Genomic DNA, 11,762 nt, shown 5'->3' with positions numbered 1-11,762 from the left:
TTATATCGTAAATGGTAATTAGAATTTACTACAGCTAAATGGATATTTCAAACGAGATTATTATATCCGTGGCGATGTGTGATATTAAATATGTTTAATCATAATTTTGTTTGTATACATAGAAATTGGCAGCATATATATATATATATATATATATTTTTTATATATTGTGTTGTGTACTTGTGTTGTTAAACATTTGTGTACCAATACTTATACTTTAAACTTATATAGAAAACAAGCTGCGCGTCACGACTTCACAGGGTAATCGAGGAATTTTATTTACTTCCCGATCGCAACTACATCTACTGAATTTAATCCATACGAACCAGTGTCCAACTTAAATACACCCAAAAAAATCACTTATACACATCTAACTGTTAAGAAGTTCAGTTCTATACAAATGTACAGAAAATGTAGGTATAAAGATAATAATACTATTTATTATGCATACAAACCGTGACCCTAATTTTACCCCCTCTAGGCGTGCATTAAAGAAAGTAGCCTATGTCCTTTTCCGGGTCTCAAACTGTCTTCATCCCAAATTATATCTAAATCGATTCAGCATTTTGTGCGTAAAGATGCATTTATAAAATTATTAGAAATAGCACATTACTAATAAATCGCACGAATGCGATTTATCAGTTATTAAAATGAAAAGTGCGCTTAGCAAAGAATGTAGTTGGTATATTTATTCTATAACGTTTTTATTTATTAGTGTGACTGAGAAATTGGGTTACCTTAATAATTTCCAGTCGTAATTATTTTGTAAAAAAATTATTATTACAAGTAATTACCCGACCCATTTTTTTGGTTTCAGCTAATTTGGAATCGAGTGTAAAAAGCATTTTAATCTATATTAATTATCCATGATAATAAACGTATTTATCGGAATAAGGATAAAAATAATAAATTGGAGAAAATGGCGCACATAACCTTCATTTTCTTATTAATCTGTAATACTTAGAATTGGTTTTATGAGTGAAGATTAGAAGTTATACACATGGTATTGCGGACGGTATTTCTGTGGGCCATTTTAAGACTTACATTTTTCAGTGAAACGTTTTCAGGTGTCTCCTAATAAACGTATGATAACCTTTTTTCCTAAAAAACATGACACAGTTCAGCTATTTTGAAGACAACATCAATACAAAACTTCCTCGTTTACCGCTCTATCTATACATGAAAACCTTACAAAAATACTATATAATAAAAGCTAGGCAAAAAATGACTTCGTTTGATACTGTGGTTGGTTGTGACACGACTAGTAAGCCATTTTAATAAAATATAAAATGTCTTCACGGCGATCGGCTGAACGGCAAATAAGTTGCAATAAAATGGATGGCATACAACCCTTGCATACGAAATTAAATATTATCATAATATTGCCTGACACGGGACGTCCGCAGATGTGAAACAATTAAAGTGATCGTTGTTGAAATATATTTTTCAATTAAAGAAACCGATAAATATATATCGGAAATAAATAAAAATATAATTTCGTTAGTAAAATTAATATTATACGTTATTATTATTACATATTGACTGACTCGTTAGTCTAGTGGCTTGATGTAAGGCCACAGATCCCGAGGTTCCGGGTTCAAAGCCTCGGAAAGTACGTGAAGCCGTTGGTCCTGAGCCTGCACTCTTTCCAGTCGTGTCGAATTAGCCGTCCCAGAGGATTATGAGAGAGTACAACTGTGCTTACGCACAGACCTATGTTCTATAATAGATCCTCCGTAGTTGGCTGGTCTCCTATGAGATTCGCCGCCGTGACCGAAATCAGCAGGACGAAAGCATAATTATTATTATATATAGCAACGAAGTATAATATATACGTTTTAAACATACGCGCCACGCATAGTCACAAGGGAGAAGAGACCGTCAAATCGCTTGTGACATTCTTACCTCAAGGAGCGCCAAGAGATGTTATACACTAAAACACATAAAGATGTCCCCCATGATAATCTCTCAAACGATCTCGAAGTATATCAATCACAAAATATTTTACGACGAATTAATGCTGTACATTTATATCCAGTTTAAAAAGCACTGAATTGTTTAAATACAACGCTTTAACTCCAGGTTTTGAAAAGCGGATTTTTATTCAGAACCTTGCAATTACCGTGTAAATTTACACTTCCTGCTTGTACATGCACAGTGTATTTAACAAGATTGCTTGTTTAATATTGTATTCGACAATGAATATTATCGTTGATATTTACATTTGTAAAATTAATTGTCGTTATAACGTACAATTTTATTGTAAGACAAAATAACTCTTCTTTAAATGACCCACAGTTGGGCTATGGTTTGGACAGGATTTCCTGCACTGCTGCTACACCCAGCACGGCATTGATGATAAACAAAAATTAAGAACAGAAAATCTCTGTTGTGTTTGCCCAGACATGAACCCGCAATGTTAATTATTAACGTGTTCTATCCACATAAAAATAAATTAATATAATCGCATAGCATTACCTTCATTCATATGAATATAAATATTTACCTTATAATTAATTATGGCGCCTTGTTTGTTTTTGAGAACCGAGTTGATGATAATGAAGTTACGTCTACGTCTAAGTGCTTATAAGTGTATTTATAGTGCGACAAAAACGTCTTGAAATTTGCTTGCCAAACATTTATCTGTAGAGGAAGAACACTCGGACAAAATAATCGAATTAACGCGAACATTTTGACTGAAGTACATTTCAAGAAATCAAAATTTACAAAACAATTCTCTTTCCGTAACGAGATTCAATTATAATGTAAAATAGTTACTTTCAATAAGTCTATGTTCAGTAAGGGACTTGCTAAATTTCATAATTTAATTTACTATTTTTTTTTTTATTATCTGGGATGAACTTTCAAATACTGAAAACCGAATTTCTTAATAAGAATCCATTGACTGTCTAAGAGTCTCATCTCAAAAGAATTTTGGTGACTCGCAATATTTTAGGGCAGAGTAACCTTATTTTTCAAAAGCCTAATGATTTAGTTTTGTTTTTCATTAAAAATGTCTTAATCCGAATATTCGAATTTTGGCAGTATATATATAACCCACGCAGCCAAACTGTTCCAACTTATTATATATTCATTAATTTTCGAAAGTCCTTTTTTGTAATGAAAAAAGGAACTTATCACCCTAGATCGATGGAAATAAAGTTGATGTGAAAAAAGGCATTTCATGTCGAGCAGTTGCGTTAAAAGCTACGAGAATCACAAATCTCAGTCGTTTTTATACTGACTATAAACAACTATGTGCGGTCGAGCACCGTAAAGCTGCGTGCTAAAGCATCAGGCAATAAACTATAAGCTTTTATCAGCGAAAATTCTGCCAGCGAGTCGAAATTTCTGAAATATTAAAAATAGGTCTCACCCAGAGCAACTCGTTACATAGCACCAAATTGCCGACGTTTTAAATTAAAATGCTGTATATTTTAATTAATATTTTATTTTTTATTTTGTTGAACTCGAACAATATTTTAAAATATAATTAACGTTGTTTCAGTAAATATTTTAAAACAATATATATCACATTAATATTTGCAGTATATCCCAAATCGATTATTCATGAAAATAAAACATATATTTTATAAAATTTAAAATCTATATCTAATCGGATATATTTACATAGTTGGGCGGTTCTTCACGTGGATTTTTTTTATGAAATAAGTAGGCAAATGGGCTACTTGATGGTCCCAATCGCCCATAAACTTAGACGCAGTAAAACAATTTTAATCATTCATTATATCTCCAATCAAATCAAAATAATATTTATAATATTATTTAGTCAATACGTCGTTCCTTGGTCTTCGTTTCTGTAATAAAACCCCATACAATGGAAAAGGCTATATAAAACTTTGATTAGTCCTTATTATTTCATGTCATAAGGAAATTTAATCGAAGTAATAGGAATAATTTCCATGAATAAATGATTAAATGAGCGGAGATGGACCAGTGGTTAGAAAGTGAGCATCTTAACCGCTGATTGCGTATTCAAAACCAGACAAGCATCGCTAAATTTCAATGTGATTAATTTGTTTTTATAATTCATCTCGTGCTCAGCGATGAAGGAAAACATCGTGAAGAGACCTGCATGTGTCTAATTTCAATAAAATTATGTCATATTTGTATCCACCAAACCGCATTGGAGCAGCGTGATGGCTCCTAATTAGCTCCATAACCTTCTCTTTAAGGGGCGGCTTTGCCTAGCAGTAAGAAATTTACAGGATGTTACTTCATGGGTAAATAAAACTTACCTCTTTATCTTACCTAATATGCGAACACAATAAAATGGAAATCTTTATATTCTAAATCACTAAAAAACTGTTGGAGAAATACTAAAAAATATCTATGTTTCTAAAGCACATTCCACTGAGAGTGTTATTACTAATGTAAACTTTGGATAAATGTGCATCTAGGGACCATGCTAAAAAAAAACAATTTTAGTGTTAGTTACCTTTAAATTTTTGTGTATTTTTATGCAGATGATAGTACAGTGCATTGGGGTTGCCACGGACGAACGGAAACGGAGAGACGGAGGGATCTTATTGGTGAACTGTATAGGACGTAAGAAGTCAATGCCAAATGGGGCTCTAATAAATATTGTCGAGTTTAATTTTAAAAAACGCAAGTATGCGATTTCATGACGAAAGTCACCATTTTTTTGTTCCATCCCTCTGAGGCACTAAGTTAGTGGTACAAACCAAAAATGCCGTATTGAGTATTGACATGACCTTAACCCCAGGGATTATATCGAGGCCGTTATCAAAACAGCCTCACGAAAACTCGGGGTCCTGAACAAGGTGCGAAGTTTTTTCACGCTACAACAACTGCTCCTGTAGTACAAAACGCAGGAGCGGTCTTGCGTTGAATATTGCTCACACCTTTGGGACGGCTCCGATAAATACTTAGTGGAAGCCTTGGATCGGTTGCAGCGACGGACGTTCCACATTATTGGTAAAGTAAAGGTCACAAACACCCTCGAACCTTAATTTGCGTCGAGAGATAGCGGTGCTGAGTGCTTTCTATCGACTTCATCAAGGTGAGTGCTCTGAGGAATTATTTTCTCAAATTTCTATCTCGCGACGTCACCGTCATTCTCCATGACTGTTCTGGCCGTTCTCGCGTTTGGGCTATTTACCATCAGGTGGTAGAGTCATATTCCTACCTGGTTTAAATAAAAAAAAAACTATTTAGTAATAACAAGTAAAATAATGTTTCATTTTATTTCTTACTTAATTTATGTATATTATTCATTATTTTGAATTCAAATAAGTTTGGTTCACTTGTTTTTAATTTATTCAATAATAAAAAAAAAACTTGATGTTATTGTAGTAAAATTCTGTACAAAATAACACACAGAGGCATGCCTTTACCGTGTATACATACATATTAATTCAGTAAAAAGCTGTTAGTTTAATATTATAAAAAGACAGTCCAATTTCATTATATTTATAAAAGATATTACTTGACGGTTGGGCTTTGTGCAAGCCGCTTGGCGAGATATCACCCACTCTATCTAACGTTCTACCGCCAAACAGCAATACCAAGCATTGTTGTGTTCCGGTGTGTAGTGTGAGCGAGCCAATGTAACCACAGGCACAAAAAATAAAACATTTCCCAATGTTGGCGGCGCATTGGCGATGTACCAATTACCATCAGGTGGCCTATTTTTCCGATCGCCACCTACGCCATGAAATTAAAATTTGGTTTAACATACAAATCGCAATTTTGTTTCGTATAATTCGAATGAATAAACAAAAACTTGGTAATCAGTTATATGATATAGGAAATATTTTCACACCCTACAGAGCTTTTATCGGTAAAGTTATCCATAGCGTATTTGGCTACAAAGGCTGGACTCATGTCTTTGTGTACTTCAACAAAGGATATAAGATAGTGTCGACGTTTCACATAAGCTCTATATGTTTCGTAATTATAATAGACTCCTAGTAACAAATCAACTTTTCCGCTTACCAACAAGGTTGTTTATGAAATAAGATTACACAAATAAGCTTATATTGAAGGACGTATATCTAAAGAAATTGCTTATGTTAATTGTAAGATTATTCTAATATTATCTTTAAGCTGGTAAATAGTCAGCACTTTAATTGATAACTTATATAGAATATTAAAGTCTTAATCATATTTATAGGAACATTGGACATTCATAGGAAATTTTTATTAATGGTTTCGAGGTTTTATTTTATATATATATATATATATATCTATCTATTCTCACTACAATAAATATATTACTACATATCATCATATCATCGCGCTTAAAAATAAGACAATAATAACACTCATTTTTCTTACTTGTACAATTTTTAAAAGGTGACCTAACGCTTTTTTAGTTTGAAGCATGAAATATTATCCTTTGAAACGCGATACGGTGTGAGATATATTTTTAATTTTAATTAGAGTCCTATTTTTAAAAACAATTATATCCATCCATCCTTGATTTATTATATTTTAAGACTACGAAGAATTTAAGTGTTCCGTGTCTCATAATATCAAAAATCATAATCAATGTAAATATATGAGATTGTTTATTACCTACAATAACGTGATGTAAAGAGTCCCTCGGTAAAAAAATATAGGAAGAACGGAAGATAAATGACCCAGTTAAGCTACGAAGTGGAAGAACATATTTTTTTACATGTTTATACTCTTATGAGACTTCGCGTTATTAAATATTGTAACGAGAATTCATGAAACCCTTTGTTAGCTTAGGCTTGTTTATTGTTGGCATAAAATTTTAATTTATTTTAATATCGCAATTGAACCCTACTAAAATCATTACTAATGCTCCAGTTACAATTTTCTTTTAGACTTTTGTTAAAATATGTACTTACCTTTCAAACTGAAATTAAAATATAAACCTTCAAATCTTATTTAAAATAAAAAGTATATAACGAAATAAGAACCTTATTATCAGATTCGTAATTAGATGGATGATACATCGTAGCAAACTCAGATAATATTTTACTCTTCAAAAAACTATTTATAACCTTTTTTAATTTTTTTGATATTCATTTATTTTTCATGATTTTAATTGAAATGTCTCGGTATGTATAAATCTCGGAATGTAAAAAATCGGTTATAGTATCAATTTAAAGAGCTCTAGATGTGCACAAAATTAAAAATGATTCTTGATTGCAATTTATTAAATTGTTATGATTGAACTAAGAATTAATTTTAAAGAGCCAAAAAAAGAAACACACACATACATACACACGAAGAGAGCAGCGCTATGGCTATATAAAAAAAAAAAAAAAACAAATGTAAATCGTGCGATTATAGAGTATAAATTTATTGTCCAACTTAACGCCCTATCGAGTGTTCTGTTCTTAAAAAAAAAAAGTAATTTCGACAATTTTGTCCTTTGATTGATTGATTGATTGATTTTGATTTGATTTTTATTTAAATATTTTTGTGTGGTAATAAAACCAATTCTTTTTTGATTGCAGCAAAAATAATTTTGAGAAATCTTTTTCCGAAGATTTAACTAACGTAACGTAACAGGAAACAAGTAAATCTGAACATTAAAAATGATACTAATATCAGATATTTATTGTATCTTCGTCGTTACTTATATCGCCTGATGTCATTCCAATCGTGTAGGATTTGCTGCCCCGTGGGATTATGAAACTGAAGGAATAGACATGGCAATAATGTTTGCGCACACAATTGTACACTATGTATTGTAAACCAGTATGTACATTGTACATAGGTCATGTACATATGTTCAGCGCAGCTGGCCAATTTCCTTAAGCACGACTGCTGTGACTAAAACTTATGTTTTATGTTTCTGGTATAGGTACGATCCCATCAAAAACATAAATGTAAAAATGAGAGCCAAGTTAAATATTATGATATATACCTTGGTTGTTGACTTCAACGACAAAAGAAGTGAGATCTAAATTTGTGCCAAGTTAAATAGCCCTTCTGAAATTTATTTATAACTACATAAAATATCATTTCTTCTTATAACTTGGGATAATATATTGTTGCCTAAGGTCTAATTGTAAAAATGGTAGCTGTATTGAAATCTCAACGGTTAATATCATTTGTAATTAGCGATAAAATCATAGTGTATATTCTCAATTATATAATTATTACAAAAGAGAGAGACCACTATTATGAGTACCATAACCAATCAGTTAGGACTTAGACACAATATTATCACTGCTAGAGAACGCTACATATTAACTAAATACTCATAAGCAATTATTCCCGACAAATTTCATCTTATCTAGTAATTTAACCTGATAATTCTGTGAATTGGGAATAATTAACATTGTGAAAGCTAAATTTATGGATTCTGAAATTGTATGCACATATCTCGCAGGTATAGGTACGCATCGTTTTATTTGTCTCATTACACACGTATAATAAATGTTTGCCTATTATAGTTCTAAATAGTTAGAAATGCTTTATCCAATAACCTTATGTGATGCGCGTAATAAGGTCATTGGAACACACCAACAAGACATCTCCTTTTTGATTCTTTCTTGAGTTTTAGTTAGTATGCAGAATACGATTGTATAAGGAATAATGTATTGCTTTAGGCTTACTGGACCTTACAGCATCATAAATCGAGGTGCCGATTACCGCGACAGAAGAGCAAAGGAGTGTAGAGAGCTCGCGTCAGGACTCAGTGAAATGTCGGAAGATTGTGATGCCTTCTTGCAAGAAACAATCCTGCAAGAACGCAGTTCAAATTCCTCGGTTTGTGACTGCTGACATTGATGGTGCAATGTGTGATTTATGTTTCAGTCTCGTCCTTTCTAAAGGAGCGTTTTCGTCTGTTTTTTATTTTTTACCAGGTAGATCATCTGATCTACCTGGTATGTTCCCTTTAACTGTAAGACCATATTTGATTGATCTATTTTTAATAACGTTGTCCCCAGAAATCCTGCTACTACAATCATAAATTAAGTCACTATAACTGCTGTTCAAGCAATAGAACAAAATTGTTTTGAATTTAATCTTAAGATGTTTTGATTTTAACTTTTCTCATATAATACGTTATACAATCTTGTATATACTTCTGTTAATGTTCTCTTAAAAGTTGGCCGAGAATATTCTGAGCGTGGAAGTGATAAGTGGTATCGATCGACTTAAACTTTCCTGTTTACTTCGAAGCTAAGTAAATTGGCTAATTACACTTTCGACTCATTAACTAAGGTGTTTGAGGTACATTTGCAAACTTTGGATTCAGATTAAAATTTTCTACTTCGATATTGAAATTATTTTTTGTAACTTTACAGTATGTAAGTAGAGAATATACTCTTATTGAATCTTTTTAAACAGTAATCTTAGTCTATTTAATAAGTAATAACTAAATCGACATTATATGTCATCATTAAAATGATGAACAGATGCTCATTGATTTCTAACTTTTACTTTTTTTTCGCAGGTAAGTCTTTAAAGATTTCCCGCCTCTTGGAGCCGATTTGTTATGTTGAATTGTTACTTACTAAAATCCCTGCGTCGTCAAAACGGAGCGGAGTTTGCAAGATCATCCCATCCGTTGCACGTCCAGAGCCATGTTCCGTTCGTGGTTATGCGGGGTTATCCTGTATGTCTATAAAGTAAGTCTCACAAGCAACTATGAAACTATCAAAATATTTACTATTTTGGAAACATACCACATACGTATTTTTTTATGGCGTTTGTTAGCGAACTAGCATATGAGCCACCTGATGGTGAGTGGTCACCACAGCCCATAGACAAAGGCGCTGTAAGAAATATTAACCATTCGGAACTAAGATGTTATGTCCCTTGTACCTGTGATTACACTGGCTAACTCACCTTTCTAACCGGAACACAACAATACAGAGTACTGTTATTTGGAGGTAGAATATCTGATGAGTGAGTGGTACCCAACCACAAAGCCCTACCACCAAGTAAAACAATGATTTAATAATATGTACTATCGATCGAACTAGTAAAATATCTCTGTTAGCAATTAAAATACTTTTACGAAACATTTTCGACTTCTGTGCAATGAGCGCTTAAAATGACTATTATATACAGAATTTTTGACGTATTGAATCTCTGAAATATTTTATGATTTTTTTTACAAGTTACATTGTTTTCTCACAATTCATGCACTATTTCAACTTCTTTATATATACTTACCGATTTAGAAACTATCCATATATTTCTGTAGAACTATTTTTATTTTAGTATCGATCGTATTAAGTTAAGCCTATTTTGCCCAAGCTACAATTTAGTATCAGTCATCAATCAATGAGTTACGTGGTATTAACCCTTGAATAATGCAATGAGACTGCTTCGTAGTTCGTGCTGCAACGTCCATCCAAGTTAGTGTAATAAATAAAGCCTGCAGAATGGATATCTCTGAAGCGTGACGTGACACTTTAATATAACAATGCATATATTTATATATTTCTTAACTATCTATTTTATTTATTTATTTATATACTCTTTATTGCACACCAATATAGACAAAAATAATAGGAGTACAACAAAAACAAAGAAAAAAAAAATGTACAATAGGCGGCCTTATCGCTAAAACAGCGATCTCTTCCAGGCAACCTTTGGTAGAGGAGAGAGATAGGATGGTAGGGGTGTACAAATTATTTAATACATAAAAATAAATAAATAGATACAATATATATATATATATATATATATATATATGTATATATACGATACATAAATAAATATTCCATAAATATATAATTATATAACAATATAATATACATATACATTATAAATATATACATTTACATACTATAGATACTTACATAATAAATAAAATATTGAATTGCAGTATTTCTTCATGAAGCAAGATAGTGCTCTTTTATCATTTTTTTAAAAGAAGTAATAGTTGGTGCACGTCTTGCTTCTAGTGGAAGAGAGTTCCAAAGACGAATTGAATGGACTGTAAATGAGTCACTATAAAAAGATGTTGTATGGGGAGGTATTTTTAGCACCAAATTCTCTTCAGAACGAAGATTATGGCTATGTGAAGAACTGAGAAATTGAAAACGTTCTTTTAGATATGAAGGAGAGGACGGATTGAACAGAATACAGTACAGAAGTTGAAGGATGTGAGTATTCCTGCGAAGCCGGATTGGGAGCCACTTGAGCTTTTTACGAAATTCAGAAACGTGATCAAATTTACGAAGACCAAATATGAATCGGATGCAAAGATTTTGGAGACGCTCAAGTTTATTAAGTTGCTCCTCTTTTAGATCAAGATAACATGCGTCAGCATAATCGAGAATTGGTAGTAGGAGTGACTGTGCTAACATAATTTTGGTAGGGATGGGTAGAAAGTTGCGTAATCTTCGAAGGGAGCCAACGGCTGCAAAAATTTTTTTACTAGTCTCACTTATCTGTGGTTCCCAAGATAGGTGCTGGTCAAAGGTAATTCCCAAATTCCTAGCTGTAACACTGAACGGTATGTTAACACCGCTAAAGTGTACAGCCGGGAGATCCGAAAAAGATATACGTGAAATTAATTTTGAACTACCAATAATCAGCACCTGTGTTTTATTTGGGTTTACACGTAATCCAAATGCAGTAGACCACTTTGAAATATTTAATAAATCATTATTTACTAAATGTATAGTTTCAGGAAGGTTCGCAATTTTACTTTGTGAATAGATCTGAAGATCATCTGCATACAGGTGATAGAGAGAACATATATGAGAAGTGATGGTACTTATAAAGACCGAAAACAAGAGGGGAGACAACACGCCACCTTGTGGAACGCCAGC

This window comes from Vanessa atalanta, chromosome 17 (genome assembly GCF_905147765.1).
Source record: "Vanessa atalanta chromosome 17, ilVanAtal1.2, whole genome shotgun sequence".
NCBI lineage: Eukaryota > Metazoa > Arthropoda > Insecta > Lepidoptera > Nymphalidae > Vanessa > Vanessa atalanta.
This window is presented reverse-complemented; position numbering follows the sequence as displayed.